Raw genomic sequence first — 14,190 nt, 5'->3', positions numbered from 1 at the left:
TCAACTGATGAAAGAAGAATAAAATTAGGAAGAGGGTCCTAATTAGGAATGATTTTCCATTAAATATATTCACAGACATTATTTGTATATTGAATGTAAATGTGCATTTACACTCTATGATGATATTTATTACTATGGTATTTATTATGCACATACATGTATATGAATAATGTCTGTGAAGGTCAATGCTTTGGGTGGGTAATATTTTGTGAAAGTGAAAGACAATCTTTCAATTCATCTATCTATATCTGTAAAACTCTCTTTGAAGGCAAGAGCACAAAGGCTAAGTTTTTTATACTTAATAATAATAATAATTTTGGTATTTAAGTGCTTACTATGTGCCAGGCACTATACTAAGTCCTGGGTTGGATACAAGCAAATAGGGTTGGACACAGACCCCATCGCAGGTGAAGCTCACAGTCTCAATCCCCATTTTACAAATGAGGTAACTAAGGCACAGGGAAGTGAAGTGACTCGCCCAAGATCACACAGCAGAAAGTATCTAAGAATCCACAAAGGCTCCAGGCCACTGGCCATGGATGTTTCATGTAGTTCCCAGTCAGCATTCCTCACAATGGCCAGGCCTTAAAAACAACATGTCCATGACTGAGCTCCTTATCTTCCCTCCCAAACCCTGTCCTCTCCCTGACTTTCCCGTCACTGTAGAGGCACTACCATCCTTCCCGTCTTACAAGCCAACAGCCTTGGTGTCATCCTTGACTCCACTCTCTCATTCACCCCACATATCCAATCCGTCACCAAAACCTGCCGGTCTCACCTCCACAACATCGCCAAGATCCGCCTTTTCCTCTCCATCCAAACCGCTACCTTGCTGGTTCAATCTCTTATTATATCCCGACTGCATCAGCCTCCTTTCTTATCTCCCATCCTCCTGTCTCTCCCTGCTTCAGTCTATACTTCCCTCTGCTGCCCGGATTATCTTTGGACAGAAATGCTCTGGGCATGTCACTCCCCTCCTCAAAAAGCTCCTGTCTGACAACCTTTGAAACAAGAAAAAACTCCTCACTCTCGGCTTCAAGGCTCTCCATCACCTCGCCCCCTCATACCTCACCTCCCTTCTCTCATTCAACAGCCCAGCCTGTACCTCCGCTCCTCTGCTGCTAACCTCCTCACTGTGCCTCGTTCTTGCCTGTCCCACTGTTGACCCCTGGCTCATGTCCTTCCTCTGGCCTGAAATGCCCTCCCTCCACACATCCACCAAACTAGCTTTCTTCCTCCCTTCAAAGCCTTACTGAGCTCCCACCTTTTCCACCCCTCCTCATCACCCCAATCCCTCCCACCCCTAACCCCTTCCCCTCCTCACAGCACTTGTATATATTTCTACATATTTATTACTCTATTTATTTTATTTGTACATACCTACTATATTTATTTTATTAATGATGTGTATATAACTATAATTCTATTTATTCTGACAGTATTGACACCTGTCTACTTGCTTTGTTTCGTTGTCTGTCTCCCCCTTCTAGACAGTGAGCCCATTGTTGGTTATGGACCATTTCTATATGTTGCCAATTTGTACTTCTCAAGCTCGTAGTTCAGTGCTCTGCACACAGTAAGCACTTAATAAATACAACTGAATGAATGGTGTTTGGCACATAGCGTTTAACAATATGATAATCATTATTATTATTATGTGAGCAGAGGAGATAATGGTCTTTGGTAATGAGATGGGGAAAATATGTTAGCTTTTTTTATGGTATTTGTTAAGCGCTTACTATATGTCATGCACTGTACTAAGGACCTTGTACTAAGGTACAAGGTAATCAGATTGTCCCAAATGGAGCTCACAGTCTCAATCCCCATTTTACAGATGAGGTAATTAAGGCCCAGAGAAGTCAATTGGCTTGCCCAAGCTCACACAGAAGACAAGTGGTGGAGCCGGAATTAGAACCCATGTCCAGTGACTCCCAAGCCCGAGCTCTTTCCACTAAGCCATGCTACTACTCTAGTTTAACACTAGTGTTGTGTTGCTATATATTTTTTTGAGTTTTGAGTGTCTGCTCTTGCTAGAATGATACTCTTCAGGTGCAGTGATGAGGCCTGGGATGGTGAGGAGGAAGAGAAGTATTTTAATTCATATTAATGTCTATCTCCCCCATCCTAGATTGTAAATTTGTTGTGGGGGAGGGAAGCAACTCTGTTGTACTGTACTCTGTTGCATTTAGTATAGTACTCGGTACACAGAATAAATGCTAAGTACCACTTATAAATTGATTAAAGAGGGATTTTTTTTTTCCACTAAAATTTCAGAGCTGCTGCTTGCACAAAGGGTATTTGCAGACTTTGGAGAACGGAGCCTTGTATCTAAGCAAATCCAATCAAACCCCTGTAAGCATTGTGCTATAAAGAAGGACTATTACCAACAATTACTCATAGGCAATTAAAGGAGGGATCATGCTTTCCATCTCTCTATTGTGGTCTCCTAAGTAGAAGCTCAATAAATACTAGTTTTTAATGATATTTGCTAAGCACCTACAATGCGCTAGGCCCTGTACTAAACAGTGGGACAGATACAACATAATCAGGTTGGCTGCAGTCCCTGTCCCAGAGGGAACTCATAGCCTAAGTAGGAGGGAGAACACTGAGGCTCAAAGAAGTGACTTGTCCAAGGTCACACAGCAGATGAGTGGCAGAGCTGGAATTGGAACACAGGTCCTCTGATACCCAGGCCTTGTTCTTTCCACTAGGGCATGCTCCATCCTTATTGAGGATGGAATCATGTTTAAGACTCTGAATTGGCCAAGGTACGTGAGCAACTTTAAATATGTATTCCTGTGTTTGGATCCAATATGTATTCCTGTGTTTGGATCCAGAGTAGGAATATATGCATCCTATTTCTTAAACAAAATGCACAAATCACTTGGGTTGGTGTTGGAAGTAGCCTTCTCAGAGATTAAGGAGAGAATGAAAGGGACTGACATCAGTTTTGGGTCTTGGGGCATGGTGGAGAGACTGAACCAAGAGAGAAAAGAAATAAGGGAGAGATGGAAGTTTAAGAGAAGGAAGAGAGTGGTTAAAGGGAGACTGAGAAGAAAATAGCAGTTGGGATTGCAAGGACTCATGAAGATAAAGGGTCATGGAGAACAAGGGAAAGAAGGCACAAGAACAAGGAAAATAAATACAAAGCTCAGAAGGGGAGCCAACAGCAAACAATAATTGTGAGGAGTTAAGAAAACTTCATTCTCTTTCTGGCCAGAGTTAACATTCTGGACTGTAATTCTTCACTGAATCAACAATTTTTGACCATGTCAAGATGTTAAATCTATTTTTTTCATCAGTTTCTGTCTGAAGCTCCTGGAGGGTTTTTCTATGTCACCTCAGTTCTTGACAGAAAGTACTATAAATGGTAGAATACATATCCCTTCTGTGTCATTTATGAACTTGGAACTGAACCCTTTAAACCCTTGATATTCACCTCATCCTCACCCCCCACAGTGCTTATGTACATGTCTGTGATTTATTTTAATGTCTGTCTCACCCTCTAGATTAATTCCAGGTGGGCCAAGGAATGTATCCACCAACTTAGTTGTATTCTCTCAAAAGCTTAGTAGAGTATTCTACACAAAGTAAATTCTCAATAAATACCACTGCTGGTTCTAACAGCACCAGAACAATGTGAATTATTAAATTAACCCATCTTCTAAATAATCTTGAAATTCTAAAAAAAATCTAATTAGAACACTAAAGTAAAAATAAATCTATTACTCCCACTGGGTGAAAAAGGACAGTTTTAAGAGTAACATGCTATTGGATGAAAGAATCATACTATTATCTGATAAAAGCATTCTAATGAACTGTGCTAAAGGAAGAATGAAGCTAACTCCCAGCAGGAGACATATATTTGGAACATGTATTAACATATTTGAAATGTCATTACCAATGCAGTCACATAATCACCTACTCATGTGGGACAAAGAGTTTCAATGACACAGACTTACACAATAAAGGGATCTCCAGAAGTCATCTAGTTAATCCTCTTGCTCCAGGCAAAACATTTATTTATATCAGAAAAAGAGTAATTATATTGGAACAAAATATGTATGGTGAATATTCATTCTGACCCATCAATACAGGGGTGAAATAGCAGTGAACTATACATCACAGTAATCTGTTCAAGCTTTAGGAAGGTAGTTTTTACTGTAATTATTTTACTCTCTGGGGTAATTTTGTTATTGTAGCATGACATTCTAGGTGAAGTTGTTCTTGCTTGTCATTTTTATTGGGCACTAAGACTTTTAGGACAATTGAGATTTTCAATATTTGAAATATATGAATAATGTATGGCAATCTGCTTTTATGTTACCCAATACATCACTTTCAGGGCTAGTAATTTTATTGCCGTGCTTTAACATGAAATATATAACACCAAGAACCTGGTTTCTGAAGTTGTTTGGCTTGTCATGGATTAACCTGAAATTTGTTCTCTAACAGAAAATAATTTCTTGTTTTATTAGGCGTACTAACGGTTGATCATATGGCAATGAGAAGGATAAGTGATTGAGACACATGAATGAGTTAACAGAAATTGACATGAACTCCACTTTAAAATTTATATTTCTAGTCGTTATTTATGGCTCTTACAACCTTTTTTTTTTAACCCATGAGCTACTAGGCTTTGGTGCTACAAAGCCTGCACTGGAAATCATTTTAATGACATGTTTATTATAAATTTAGAGATTGAACTTTTCACTCTTCCCTGATGTGTATTCAGGTCCACATCACTCCTCAGGCCTTACTGTTATCTACACAGAACAAAGAAAACAAAGGAACAAAAAAACAAACAAAAAACTGGGCAGTTGATTTTACTTTTGGGTCCTTAAAGCACTTTAAAAGTTGGGAGAAGGGGAAGAAGGCTCTCTGACCAGTTTCAGCTGGTGATTACACTGACTTCCAGGTTACCATTATCATCTTTATCGTCATTCATCAGAAATAGCAGACACTGTTATTTATTGATTCTCTACAAAGTGCAATATACCAAAGCAAACTTAAAACCAGTAAAGGTTAAGAGAAATCCTTAAAGGATGTCTAAATAAAACCTTTGAGGAGAGGTTAGAGGGTTGGTATGATTGAGTCTGAAGGAGACTAAACTACTCCCAGTTCCACTGAGAATGGGAAAAATGGAAATTGTTCTTAAACTGCAGTGAAAAAGGGTAAATTTAGATGTAAAGAAGTCCTTGACAGTGAAGAACAGTATCAATAAATACAGGAACAGGTCACCAAGGGAATAATGGCATACTTTTCGTAATCTAAAAGGAAATTTTGACATTGTCTTGAATGTCAGAGGTGCAACAGCAGGGGAGATGGCTTCTTGAGGTCTTTTCCATCATTACACTTCTTCAGAGTTGTTCAATTATTGGATCTTTCAATATGAAAGCACACTATTGGTTTATTGCTCTGTTTAAAGCCAAATTTGTAAAGATCAGCAGAAACTTGCCCGGTTGAATATTAAAGAAGAGACATTTTTAACTACACAAAAGCAGCAGAAGTAGCATGGTCTAGGAGGAAGAACATGGGCGAGGGAAGCAACAAAATCCAGCTCTTCCAGTGGCTTTCTCTGTTGGGCAAGCAACTTAATTTTTTCTGTGTCTCAGTTTACTTATCCATAAAATGTGGATTCAATATCTGCTCTCTCTCTCCCTAGGCTGTGCACCCCAAGTGGGACATGGACTGTGCCCATCCTGATTATTTTGTGAGAATGCTAGCTTTTAGTATTGTGCTTGGCATATAGTAAGCACTTAAACACCATAATTAGTGCCACAAAAATAGAAAAACATGTTGATTAAAAACCTCAGTTAGTATGATAATGACTGAAAATTTTCATCTTTTCCAATTAGTCACAGACATGTTTAAAGTGCTTTATATAAGTGAAGCACTGATCTAAACATTGGAGAGAATCCAGGGAAACTGATTCACTCATCCAACTGTATTTATTGAGTGCTTACTGTGTGCAGAGCGCTGAACTAAGTGATAAGGAGTCCAGAGTCACCATATTTAGTAGGAAGATCACACTTACATCATAAGTGAAAATAAGTCTATTCACAGGAAAGCTATTTCATAGGCTTCTAGGCAACTAAATAATATGCAGTACTACCCAATCGATAGTACTTACTGAGCATCCACTGTGTACAGAGTTCTGTACTAAATGTTTGAGAGAGCACATCTGAGAACAAGGACAGAGTCCCTGCCCTCAAGGAGCTTAAAGTCTTGAAGACAAACAATATCTTTTCTCCAGAAAATAATCTGGAGAAAAAACTGGGAGGATTTAGTAACAGACTAGATATGCAGGTTAAAGGAGAGTGAGGAATCAAAGATGAGAACAGTGTTGTGGTTTTCCAGAGTAGGAAGAATGTGATGTTGTTGACCTCTATAGGAAAGTTAGTAATAGAAATGAATTTTAGGAGGGAAACTGGGGAATTCAGTTTTAGATAGTTTAGTCTAAAGCACAAGTGGGGCATCCATGTGGAGAAGTCATGGAAATGGAGTAGAGAGGTAGAGATTAGTGAGATAGAGGAAAATAGAAATGTTAATTGTTAACATCCATTATCCTAACCAGGTTCTTTCTTTAAATTTCTCATACTCAAGTGCATTCTCATTTCTGCATATTTATTTTGAAATTAGCTTTGAATGAAGTAATATGAGTATGTAATTACTAAGCATGAAAAAGAACATGCATTCTGCAAGTTCATGTAAATCCATTTTCTAGAAAATCATTCTGCAATATCTATCCTTGCTAATTATCCAGAGTACAGTAATGCAAGGGACAAGTACACATGAACATTATTGAAAATGATATACCATGAAAAAACAAATTACTCCATTAAATAAAGCAAACATAGTATATAATATTTTGGCTTATGATCTAGAGCAATGATACATCTTTTAGAATTCTGATTAAAAGTAAAGACTTAAAATATGTCTTTTTGCAGGTTACTGATCAGATTTGGGGTTTATTAGTCAGAAGGGAATGGGATTTTTGCCACCATACTGCAGACTGTCTGTCTCTTTAATCCCCCTCCTTGCCCCCCTTAGCCAGCAAATCTTTTGCATCTCAATCATTTATTTCCCTTGATTTCATCTCTGCAAATTATAACCAATGTGTCCATATATTTGGATCTCTATGGAAAATTATCCTTAATTATTTACCAAATGATTGCAAATTAAGACAAAGGGCTCAGGATTGGGGGGTTCAGGATCTCTGGTCTGGACTCTCTGCTCTGCTCCTGCATTACTGCGTGAACAGAAACAAGTGACTTAATCTCACTGAAGCCTCAGTTCCCTCAGCTGTAAATGGGAATAAGATAGGTCTTAAGCTCCATTTGGGACAGGAACTCTGCCCAATTTCATAAAACTTTAGAGGACTAAGAAAGTCTTAGAGGGTGTGGAAATGAAACCTTTGAGGAAAGGTTAGAGGATTGAAATGGTTTAGTCTGAAGGAGATAGAGATGGAATTTAACTCTTTCCCAGTTCCACTGAAAATAGAACACACAGAAATTATCTTCAGTTTCAATAGAAATGGATAGTTTAGGTACAAGATGTCTCTGACAGTGAGGAAGCATACTAATAATTATTGAAACACAGTTTTTTTAAATATCACAATTCTAATATAGTAATGATAGTAATAATTATAATTATGGCATTTATTAAGCGCTTACTATGTGTCATGCTCTATACTAAGGGATGGGGGTAGATACAAGATAATTAGGCCCCATATGGGGCTCAGAGTCCAAATAGGAGGGAGAAAAAGGATTGAATCCTATTTTATAGGAGAGGGAACTCAGGCACAGGGAAATTAAGTAACTTGTCCAAGGTCACACAGAAGACAAGGGAGGAGCCGGATTAGAATCCGTGTCCTCTGACTCCCAGGATCCTGTTCTCTCCCGTATCATGCTGCTTCTCTACTTAATAGGCACAAAATGAATGCCATAGCTATTATCAGAGTAATGAAAAATATTAACTACATAACTACATATTCGATAAAGAATCCAGTGGTCCTAACGGATTGAAGCCAAGGGAAGCTCACATAACCAGAAGTTAGCGAATCGCTTAAAATTGAGTATAATGGTCATGGATGTGTGTATTGCTTTACATTTTTCAAGTAGCCAAGGTTTTCTTCTTCATTGTTCCATGCTAGATTACCAGCCCATTGATAATTACTTCTTCAGTTTCCTTCTGTAGGGCATTTTTGCCTCTTGCCCTTATGTAACTTTTATTGACTCTGTTATTTGTGTTTCAGTTCATTGAAAAAAAGAATCAACAGTTGCACACCATCTTTAGATTAGTTTGGGATCAAGTTACTGTTGGTAATGTGCATATTAAGCATACTTGAAGAACTTCAAAACTGCTTAGAGAAGCAGCGTGGCTCAATGGAAAGAGCACGGGCTTGGGAGTCATGGGTTTGAATCCCGGCTCCATCACAAGTCAGCTGTGTGACCTTGGGCAAGTCACTTCACTTCTTTGTGCCTCAGTTACCTCATCTGTAAAATGGGAATTAAGACTGTGAGCCCCACGCGGGACAACCTGATCACCTTGTATCCCCCCCAGCGCTTAGAACAGCGCTTTACACATAGTAAGTGCTCAATAAATGCCATTATTATTATTATTATTAACTTCAAATGCTTAAAAGATTTTGGTAAAAAGTTCTTGAAAAATACTTTCCCCTATGAAATGTGCATATTTAATAAGAACAATATTCCAAAATCAAATGGAGTTACAACAGAGTGTTGCTCTTTCATTATTCCTAAGATAACTAGAAATATGAGTATGGCTTCATGGCTCATAATAAATCTTTGATGTGAAAATACCACAGTCATAACATTCTGTTGTATTATTGAAGTTACATTTTTAAAACTATAAAATATTACAGAGGTATTCAATTCTTGCAGTCTATTATCATTCAACCTCTCCTGTTCATCAGTATTATTTTGATAGTTGCTTGTCCTTTACTGTTTTGTTAAAATAATATTGTAAACACAGCATTTACTCTGCAGAAAAGAAGCATACTCCTACTTAAATTGTGAGGTCCACGTGGGAGAGGAAATATGTCCATCTCAGAACAGTGCTTAGTGCATAGTAAGATCCTAATAAAGACTATTACTATTGTTTATAGAGAAGAATCCTTCACTTTCAGAATCCTTTTTCTCTATCCCATGGGTCTGGGTTGGTAACTTTCCTTGCTGTGACTATGACTAGATAAGCCTCAGCACAAAGTAGTGATCTTAAGTAAAATATGAAACAGATGAGAAAATAGAGGAGCTAGATCATTACCTGTTTAATCGTGAGCTAAAACTGTAAAATTACTCCTGCTGATAATCAATTCTACATTTTTGTGCCCCAAGTCAAAGGCAAGGGCTGACTTAAGCAAATTATGGAAGAAATACACAGGGTGCCCACCCCCCAACCCTAAATTTTGGGTCAGTCTCCTTTAGGAAAAAGTGTTTTATTACATTTCTTCATTCTTTGATGAGAATTCCATCTGGACATTACTATCCATGAAAACAATATTTTTGAGTAATAAAACATGACCACCTAAAGATGAAAATAAGGAAGAAGAAAAAAAAAAGAAATGAATCAAGGCAACCTCATTGCTCCAAAGACAGATGGAAATGAAATGGAGAAAAAATAAAATTTGTTTATGAGCTACTTAATCTTGGCTAGGACTGGCAAAAGAGAAGCTGTACTGTAAAGAGAGACTTTCCTAATAAAATGCTTTAAAAAGACTTCTAGTTTTTTTGTAATGATCATTGTGGGAATACTGCAAAACTCTAAGGGACATTAAGAAGGAGGTTGACTTGCTGAGCAGAAGAAGATAATAGGTGCACGTTTATAATTCAGTGGATCCTGTAGTTACAAAGAACAGCAACTTAAATTCAACTCCAATAGGGAAGAAATTATAAGAAAATCTTCACAGGGCATCCACTATTTGTTTAGTTTAAATATCTTGATGAAAACTATATAAACGACGGATATTTGTGCCTCTGACATGCATTCTTCAGTATTTAAGGAACTGGGGAATGTCCTGAAAAGCAACTCATTTCTAATCAATTAATTGTATTTATTAAACACTAACTGTGTGCAGAGAACTGTACCAAGTACTTGGGACACTACAACAGATTTGGAAGCCAAGTCCCTTGCCCACAACAAGTTTACAGCCTAAAAATTTATGGAGAATGAAAGACGTCCCCAAGAGTTAGGGGAAAAAAATCTACAAAATCCATGTCCATCTTGGAAAAAAAAAGCAAAATGATACAAAAAGCTAGCAGTTACAAACCAGTAAGGTTCAAAATGAAATCTGGGAAAATATTTAGGTTAATTTACAAATAGTCAATTTGCAGCAACCTAGAATAACATAAAAGGCATTCAGTTGCACCATGATGTGCCTTTATATTGTGTTTTAAATAGAATGCTGCTAAAGAATTAAGGAGTGATTTTCCGACAACACTTGTCTATATGGATTGAACACGATGCAATAAGAATGATTGGATGCATGTGTCAGGAAGGAGATTAATCCAGGTGCATGTAATATAGCCTGGAGTTTCCTTAATGTGGGGTTCTTCAAAGGCGTAACTCCAGCACTTTAGGAGAACCGAAGAAGCGTTATGGCTTAGTGGATAGAGCGCGGGCTTGGGAGTCAGAAGTCATGGGTTCTAATCCCGACTCCGCCACTTGTCAGCTGTGTGACTTTGGGCAAGTCACTTCACTGCTCTGGTCCTCAGTTACCTCATCTGTAAAATGGGGATTAAGACTGTGAGCCCCACGTGGGACAACTTGACTACCTTCTATCTACTTCAATGCTTAGAACAGTGCTTGGCACATAGTAAGCGCTTAACAAATGCCATCATCATTATTACACATCCAAGCCGTCACCTCACATCCAAGCTGTCACCGAAACCTGCCGGTCTCACCTCCGCAACATTGCCAAGATCCGCCCTTTCCTGTCCATCCAAACCACTACCAAACCACTACCCTCATTCAAGCTCTCATCCTAACCCGTCTGGATTACTGTATCAGCCTCCTCTCCAATCTCACATCCTCCTGTCTCTCCCCTCTTCAATCCATACTTTAAGCCACTGCTCGGATTGTCTTTGTCCAGAAATGCTCTGGGCATGTTACTCCCCTCCTCAAAAATCTCCCATGACTACCAATCAACCTACGCATCAGGCAGAAACTCCTCACCCTTGGCTTCAAGGCTGTCCATCACCTCGCCCCCTCCCACCTCACCTCCCTTCTCTCCTTCTACAGCCCAGCCCGCACCCTCAGTTCCTCTGCCGCTAACCTCCTCACTGTGCCTCGTTCTCACCTGTCCCACCATCAACTCCCGGCCCACGTCATCCCCCTGGCCTGGAATGCTCTCCCTCTGCACATCCGCCAAGCTAGCTCTCTTCCTCCCTTCAAGGCCCTACTGAGAGCTCACCTTCTCCAGGAGGCCTTCCCAGACTGAGCCCCCTCCTTCCTCTTCCCCTCCTCTCCCCCTCCTCCTCCTCGCCTTACCTCCTACCACTCCCCACAGCACCTGTATATATGTATATATGTTTTTATGTATTCATTACTCTATTTTTTCATTTATTTTATTTGTACATATTTGTCGTATTTATTTTATTTTGTTAATATGTTTTGTTTTGTTCTCTGTCTTCCCCCTTCTAGACTGTGAGCCCACTGTTGGGTAGGGACCGTCTCTATATGTTGCCAACTTGTACTTCCCAAGTGCTTAGTACAGTGCTCTGCACACAGTAAGCACTCAATAAATACGATTGAATGAATGAATGAATGAATGAATTACCATAACTGCGTGTACTTGCAAGCCTTGGACATGGCTTTGAGAGGTTACCAAAAGGATAAATTTGATTGTAAGGGAAAAAACAGGTTTACCAATAGTGTTATCGGCTGGGTCATCCACACAAAAGATAGTTATCAAAAGGCTTAGTCCTATTTGGGCAGATGTAGCGAAAGTTGGCCAGTTCTAGGACTGGTCCCCAGTCAGTATATTTTTTTATTTTTGACTTGGTAAAAATTTAAAATAGTCTCCTCTAATGAGCAGATTCTGTTAATGGATGGTGGATTGCAAAGCATTGGAAGGTAGAATCCTAAAATTTACTGGAAACGTAACGCCATAAAAACAGGAGGAAATTCAGAACTGACAGTTGCAAGGTAGTGTTCTGAGGGACAAAAACAACAACAACACAACCTTAAAAAAATCAAGATGTTGAAAGACTAAGCAAGCAGAAAAAAGCCTTCAGGTCAAAGATGACCACAAAGGGATAGCAATATAATGCCATTTTCAAAAATTCAATATGGTACTGGGATTGCCAAACAGAAGTATGGTATGCTTCTTCCCTTTTACATCACAAGTGATAATAATGTCTTTCACTGAAAATTCAGTATTCAGTGACTGAAATGGGAGGAAAATACATTTAGTAAAAGGTTAAACTCATTCATCAGCAATGAGCTAGGGACAAATGACTGAACAGTAAACTTAAACTTCTAAAGATTTTCAAGATAAATAATGCAAATTTCAATCAATCAACAAAGTGGCTAATATCCACTAATTAACAGAATGAAATATATTACTCAGGATAAATTGCAACTGGTTCATGCAAACATTAATGCCTCCTAAGGAAAATTTAATTCTGAGTTTCCACACCACTATATGTATTAAACAACCAGTCTAATTTTAAAATTGGATTATGGATGGTGCGTGCTTGTGTGTATGATAAACACAGTTATTAAGAGGTAAAACACATAATTTCTCCCATGACATGTTTCCAGATTTACCATTCCTTCTCCCTCATCACTCTGGCTGAACCCAAGAACCTAACAGAAGAAAAAGATATCTTTAGTTTGTACTGAAATATCACAGAACTGGTTTTGCCACTAAGGAAATCACTTCATTATTGATCTCCATATCTGTCTACCCCAATTTAGATTATAAATCCCATGTGGGAGAAGGACCATGATCTGATCTAATTATCCTGGATTTACTACCTGTAATATTGTATTTAGCACATAACTGACATTACAAAGCGTCAGTGCGTACTACTAAAACATGCTGTTGGTCTCCCACCACTTTAACAAATGTAGGAAGAGTCTAACCAGCTATGCTGTGTTCAGTAGCAGATGGTGGTCTTGGTTGCTTGGGACTGGGCCAAGGAGTTGAAGTATCAAAGTATTTAATGGGTACAGCAAAGGGCATAAATCCACTTACTATTTGCCAGGCACTGTCCTAAGTGCTGGAGTAGACACAAGCCAATCAGATTGGACATAATCCATGTCCCATGTGGGACTCACAGCTTAAATCCCAGTTTTACGGATGAGCTAACTGAGGCACAGAGAAATTAAGTGACTTGCCCAAAGTCACAAAACAGACAGGTGGCAAAGATGGGATTAGAACCCAGGTCTTGATGACTCCCATGCCTATGCTTTATCCATCAGGAAACACTGCTTCTCACCTTAAAGCCAAAGGTGCTTTTTTTACAGTCATCATCATCATCATCAATCGTATTTATTGAGCGCTTACTATGTGCAGAGCACTGCACTAAGCGCTTGGGAAGTACAAATTGGCAACACATAGAGACAGTCCCTACCCAACAGTGGGCTCACAGTCTAAAAGGGGGAGACAGAGAACAAAACCAAACATGGCAACAAAATAAAATAAATAGGATAGATATGTACAAGTTAAATAAATAAATAAATAAATAAATAGAGCAATAAATATGTACAACCATATATACATATATACAGGTGCAGTGGGGAAGGGAAGGAGGTAAGATGGGGGGATGAGAGGGGGACGAGGGGGAGAGGAAGGAAGAGGCTCAGTCTGGGAAGGCCTCCTGGAGGAGGTGAGCTCTCAGCAGGGCCTTGAAGGGAGGAAGAGAGCTAGCTTGGCGGATGGGCAGAAATTTATTAAGCGCTTACTATGTGCAAAGCACTGTTCTAAGCACTGGGGATGTTACAAGGTGATCAGGTTGTCTCACGCGGGGCTCACAGTCTCAATCCCCATTTTACAGATGAGGTAACTGAGGCCCAGAGAAGTTAAGTGACTTGCCCAAAGTCACACAGCTGACAATTGGCAGAGCCGGGGTTTGAACCCATGACCTCTGACTCCAAAGCCCGGGCTCTTCTCCACTGAGCCACGCTGCTTCTCTGCACAGTTAAGACACAGTCACCTGTGTC

Source organism: Tachyglossus aculeatus, chromosome 12, assembly GCF_015852505.1.
Source record: "Tachyglossus aculeatus isolate mTacAcu1 chromosome 12, mTacAcu1.pri, whole genome shotgun sequence".
NCBI classification, from domain to species: Eukaryota; Metazoa; Chordata; class Mammalia; order Monotremata; family Tachyglossidae; genus Tachyglossus; species Tachyglossus aculeatus.
Note: the sequence above shows the minus strand (reverse complement) of the source record.